Raw genomic sequence first — 6,000 nt, 5'->3', positions numbered from 1 at the left:
GCTTTTTTCTTTTTGCTTATGTGGTGCTGAGGAATCGAACCCAGGGCCTCATGCATGCAAGGCAAGCACTCTACCACTAAGCCACCTTCCCAGCCCATCGGTGTTTTTTTTTTTAAAGCAAACTTTCACTAGACTGCTTTCACTAGCCCTACTTTATCAGTTCTACTTGCTTTTCTTACATATATTCAACTGTAATTCTTATTTACTGAGTGGACTCGTGGATATGTACTTATTGATGGGTTACAAAATATTTCGGGCCTCAGATTATACTATATTTGGCCACTGGCAGCCTTCAGGGCTTCATTTTATATGTATCTGTGGCTGCTTTCTTCAGGGCTTCATTTTATATGTATCTGTGGTTGCTTTCTATGCACAGCAAGTGGCCTTGTCTTGTTACCTATGCAGTATTTTTTTTTAAGCTGGGTGTGGTAGCTCATGCTTGTAATCCCTGAATTCAGAAATCACGAGCAGGAAAATCTTGACTTCCGGCCAACCTGAGTTATATCGTGAGACCCTCTCTTACCCACCTCCCCCAAATACTGACGTAAAAAGTAAGCCAATTTAAAGAGAAGTATTAGTGGCATCATTGTACAATAAAGAAAATATGAATGATACCTAGGGCCCAGGTATTGTGCTTTTTTAAGGCTCTATCTTTCGTTTTGGTTGCTTGAACTTGAAATAGTTGGCCATGTTGTCTCAACTAAAAACTAGAACATTGCAGACACAGTCATCTCTTCTGCAGCTTCTTGCTCCCTTTGCTGGAATGCTTGTCCTCACTTTCCTTTGGGAAGTAAAGGTGCTGTGTGTGGATGGAACTGGGAAGTTGAACCTTCCAATTATAACCCTCCCTTTCAAACACCCTTTTAAAGGCTTCTTTTTCCAAGGAAATCAGCTTTCTTTGGTTGCATGCAACAGCAATCAGGTCTGGCTCACTTAGACTCACAGAATCCAGTTCTGATTTAAGGTATGTATATGTGTGTGGGGGGAACCTGGAAGGCTGAGGCTCAGGGGTAGAGTGCTTGCCTAGCACGGACAAGAAACCAGGTGTGGTCCTTAATATCACCCCCGAAACAACTGAGCAACCAAACACCCACCAGAGCAGATTTGCAGGGATTGTTCAAAGCTGTGAATCTGGCACTCATGGAAACCTCTTCAGGATGTCACCTTCAGAATGACTGGGTTCCATTCATTTTCCTCTGTCTGCCTCTCATTTCCTAAACTTCCAATTTCTAGGAAGACATCTCTTTGGTCTCCCCTGGGTCATGAGCCCATTGGGCTGGAGTCGGACAGAACACCTCAGCTCACAAAACCTCCAACACCATACGCAAGGAACAGGTCATACTCCAAATGATCAAATACCCCCATGAATAGAAGTGTTTATCCTGTGCCAGGCTCTTACTCAAGCACTTTGTCTCCATTAATTCATTTAGTGCAGTTACACCACAACCTGGTAACACTTGGCTTTAGTGGCAGGAGGGCAAGGGAGGCTCAGGGGTTAAATAATTTGTTCAAGGTCACAGAGCTGGTAATTCCAGAGTCAGGATTTCAACCCCGGCCTGTCTTCAAACGCCCCGGGTCTGCCCACAGAGCTATAAATACATTGCCAGCGATTCTTGGCAGGAAACCTGAGTCCATTTCACCTCTATTGCACAGACTTTCCTATTTTCTGCCCCAATCTGGCTTTTCCCAGAGTCCCATGGGTTTCTCCCCAGATAAGACTCTCTTGTGATTGGTGTCCCCATTTCACCCCATTTTCCAGACACTGGTCTCATCGCCAGCGGTGGCTAGGAATCCTTCACAACATGGAAAAAGCAGCGCCATGCCCCAAACCGAAACAGAGTAAATATTCACAGATTCAAATAAAATCTCCTTCATCGTATTGACCTTAACACAGAGAGAAAGCAAGAGAAGAGAGCTGGATGAGAGTAGAACTTTTTGATGCACTCTTAACTTAATGTGATATAGTTACCCATCACCTGCATGTAAGTGCCGACTTGATGATGTCCTGACTCACTCCCTTGCTGGCAAATCTCCCAGAATGGTTGGGAGATGCTTACTTCTGTCCTGCACTCATGCACGGGTAAGAGTATTTAAAAAAATATATGAGCAAGTCAGTCTTGAGCATCCTTCCGGGCTCAATGTTTCTATGCTTCTTACAACGAATGAGACTGAATGTACAATGTATCTTTGTGTCATTGTGATTCTTTCTGTCGGAGCACAGCCTGGTTCGTCAGAGCTGCTAGTTCTCCACCCAAATGCTTCCTGTAAAGTTCTCCGGAGAAACATCAAGAATCCCTTCTTGTGCCCTGAGAAGCCGTTTGAAAACCTCAGAATGGTTGGCCTCAGAGGTGTTTAATTTTGGGTGCAGGTCTTGGGTCTTGAACTCAGGGCCTGGGCATTATCCTTGAGGTTTTTGTTTTGTTTTGCTCCAGGTTAAGGCTCTTCCACCTGAATTACAGGGCCACTTCTGACTTTTTCCAAGTTGATGGGACATAAAGAGTTTTTCACAGGCTTTCCTACCCGGGCTAACTTTGAACCATAATCCTCTCATCTCAGTTTCCTAAGTAGTTAGGATTACAGGCGTGAGCCACCGACACCCGACTCCCAGAAGTCATTTTAATTAAGACACCGACTTTAACCTTTGAGTTAATTTTTCCCAACTTGGGAAGCTGGGAATGTGTGTTCTTAGGGACTTTGTCATAAGAAAGAGCTTGGCTTGACTTCCTGGGCCTAAAAGAAAAACGGTAGACTCTGTTTGTTACCTGTGTGGTTTGAAGCATTTTATTTAACACCTCCAATCTCTATTATTTACAAAATAGGGGAGAGGGAGGACCCTGCTTTAGTGTCACTTCCTTTATTGGATTGTTGCAAACAGCGGACAAGTTAAGGGCTGCTTTATTTGGGTTCCCCCAAAGTGACTTTGGACTCGAGTGGAAATGGTTCTTTGGGAAGGTGATGTCACAAAGCGGGGTGGAAGAGAGGGGGGATGTGAAGAGAAAAGAAAAGCCAGGAAGGACCACGCATGGACCAGTTACCATGGTGGACAATCTGAGCTGGAAATCACCACGAGGCCCCTGGAGCTGGTCTCTGGAAAGAGCCTCAGGATCGTGACAGCAGAGGGCCGCAGAGCAGAGGTCTGCCGGCTCGGGTCCTCTGTCGGCCCGGGGTGGGGTCTGGCTCTAGTTCACTGGCTGCCTATTGAGAATTACCGTGGAACACGCGGTAGCCTTCCCAAGGGGGAATTCTCCTGTGAGCCTAGACATTGGTGATGTAGTTCTATGTGCCTTTCTGTTTGCTAACTTCAAGAATGTTAACTTCGTGAATGCTGTCTGGTTGTATGTTTAGAATCAGCACGCCATAAAGCATGCACATGGTCAGCCAGAACCAAAAAAATGTGAAAAAGCAAAAAGAAAAAGGCTGTTGACATACACATCAGTTACTACAAAGCAAAACAAATACACAAGCCTAACCTTGGGATCCGAGAGAAATCAGAGCCCTTGAAGCGTTTCGAGTGAGCCAGGGATGGTAATTCTAAACGCTCAGCATTTTGCCATCATCTGAAGTATGAGCCGGCTCGTGTGGTCAGCAGGAGGGTGGAGTCTGCAGGTGTAGTACACACCTGTAATCCCAGCACTCAGAGAATCAAGGTAGGAGGATGGTGAGTTCTTCAGCCTGGGCTACCTAGTGGGTTCCAGGTAAGACCCTGACACTTAAGAAACAGAACAAAGCAATGAGTATGGATTCTGGGGTCCCAGGCTTGGCTCGAATTAAGTGCTGGCTCTGTACTAATCAACTTTGCGACTCCATCAAGACTGTTTTCAGTCTTGCCAGCTGCGTCCGCTTCCTCTTAGTACTGCGGGGATGGCGGTAAGGAAGTACCACATACAGCTCTCTGAGCAGCACACTGTCAGTGCAATAGAAATGTTTACTGCTGTGCTATTATTGACACCAATACTATTACCATCATCATGATAAGCATGTGGTTTTAGTGTGTGTGTGTGTGTGTGTGTGTGTGTGTGTGTGTGTGGTGTGTGCATGTATGTGTACAGACACTGGGGGCTTGAAGTCAGGGCTTCACACTCTTGCTCAGTTTCTTGCTTATAGCTGGCGCTGTGCTACTTGAACCATGCCTCCAGTGTAAGCATTTTTCTGCTTAATTGGAGGTTAAGTTGGGCTGCCTTTGAACCTCCATTTCCCATTCAGGTCTCAGCCTCTTGAGTAGCTAGGATTACAGGCATCAGCGAGCAGTACCTGGCTCGTTTGCTGTTGTTGTTTTGTTTTTTCTTTTGAGACAAGGTCTTACTATGTGACCCAAGCTATCCTTGAATTCACAAGCCTCTTGCCTGTTAGCTTGCGGGAATCTGATTTGACTTTTGAGCCAGGTTTTGCTGTGTCGGGTTCAACACTGGTGTTGAACTTGCCGTAGTAGCCTCGCCTGGCTTTGAACTCCTGCTGCTTCAATCCCCCAAGTGCTAGAATTACAAGGGTATGCCACTGTGCCTGGCTGATATTTTTCATATGTATCGTGTACCAATGATGTTTGGATGCCCTGTGGAATGGTTCCATTGAGTTGCTCACCCAACTACATGTCCTCTTAAAGCCTTGTCTCATCACCCTGGTTACCTCTCTCTCCATGGGGTCTTTAGGTGCCATTTAAGGCCGTCTTATCTTTTTTTTTTTTGATTAACCCATTCCTTGTTTCATCTCATGGCGATGTGCGTGAAGTAAATTCTGCCAGAGGAAATGATGCTATGCTGAATACTTTATTTATATATATATTTTTATGTAAACATAATTTTTGCTTTGTAGGCACAATATAACAAAAGCTCTGAAGCCACAAACACATTAGACGAGCTTTCAGTCCGACACCAAGAAAGCTAAACCCACAGAAAAGAGCCTGCAGTTCCTTTAAGGCAAACTGAGACTTTCCTTACACTTCCTTCAGCAGACAAGCAGGAGATAGGACAGAAGGAGGGAAGATGAGAAGGGGGAGGGGCGGCCCCCCTTGACCCCGCCCCCACACCTTCAAGGCAGAAACTACAGGTGGTGGTCATGCTCTAGTTTTCTTCGCCTGAATTTGGAGGACAGGAGAGGGTTAGCATTTAGCCAGTGGTTGTAACAGCTGAATACTGGGTTAACTCTGCTGATTTAAAATGAAAGACCAGATGTGGGGCCATGGTACTACAAAGTGTGTCCCTTCCTCCCTCTGGCCCCAGGGCCCTGGCTGCTCTTGAACTTGAAGAAATGGTGCTGATACTCTGCTCACCAGAAATAGCATTAGGACAGTGGCTCTTTGGGCCTCTCTTTAGGGAGAATGTTGACCAATAATACAATATATAACAAAGGTATTAGGGCAAAAGTATACGCTCTTATCTCTCGAGGTGACCCGGAAGTGGAATGTTAGTGTGTCCCTGGATGGAAGAGAAGAATGGTGGGTGTCCTCTTTGGATAATGCGCTCCTCTCCTTGGCTCACTGGCTGGCTCCATCTTTCTCCACATTCATATTGTATGCGTACATTCACAGTAAGAAGAAACTCCCTTCAGATACATATTTGGCATAAACAAGTCATGGTCACAAGGAAAGAAACAAAACCACAAGGACCCAAGGACTGTGCCCATGGAAGAGGTTCTTGCTGGAAATGCCGTCATTCCCGTCTCTTGGGGGAAGAGCCAGGTCTGCCCCTAAAGCCTGGTAGTGGAGAGACCGGGCAATGTAGGAACTTTCTCCTGTCTTCTGGAATGCAAAGGAAGAGTGTGTGTGCGTGCTAATCAGATGATGTGGGAACACTTTTCGGTCTTCCACAGAACCCAATAATAGGGTGCTGATTGTATGGATCCCTTGTATTTCTGGACTGATTTTCAAAGGAGGGAAGGAACCCTTGGCCACAGGGCTTGAGAGGCCTCCGTGTAGTGGCACTGAGATGGCTCCTCCCACAGGATAGCTCAATTCTCCTCCCAAGCCCAGTCACATGGAGTTTGGGGAGTTTTCTAGAAAAACTG

This window comes from Dipodomys ordii, unplaced genomic scaffold (genome assembly GCF_000151885.1).
Source record: "Dipodomys ordii isolate 6190 unplaced genomic scaffold, Dord_2.0 Scaffold18, whole genome shotgun sequence".
Lineage (NCBI taxonomy): Eukaryota > Metazoa > Chordata > Mammalia > Rodentia > Heteromyidae > Dipodomys > Dipodomys ordii.
Note: the sequence above shows the minus strand (reverse complement) of the source record.